Source organism: Arachis duranensis, chromosome 10 (assembly GCF_000817695.3).
Source record: "Arachis duranensis cultivar V14167 chromosome 10, aradu.V14167.gnm2.J7QH, whole genome shotgun sequence".
Lineage (NCBI taxonomy): Eukaryota > Viridiplantae > Streptophyta > Magnoliopsida > Fabales > Fabaceae > Arachis > Arachis duranensis.
The window spans coordinates 27347577-27347978 of NC_029781.3; positions in this window are offsets into that span (position 1 = coordinate 27347577).

The window sequence follows — 402 nt, forward strand, 5'->3', positions numbered from 1 at the left end:
AATAACTGTGTTTGTAACAATTGGTTCCGATGGCAGTTGGGAGGTTCGGGGGAGTTAGAAAGGGGAGTTTTAGATAGATCGAAGACCCTTAGCTAGTTGCCTCTTACTTTTATGGTTTAGATATGTTTATAAGCTTTAACTTTATGTTGGAAGTTCTAAGATTGCCTTTGAATTTTTGAGGACATTATATGTTAGATATGTGGGCACTATTACCATGCTGAGAATCTCCGGTTCTCATTCATGCGAATTTTGTGGTTTTCAGATGTAGGATGTGAGGCTCCTCGCTGAGGCATGCTGGAAGCTTCTGATTTAGCGAAGACTTTTATCTCTCGGGGTTTTATTTTGGCTATATGTATTTATATAGATACTTATTATCTCCACTGTTTATATATATATATATAT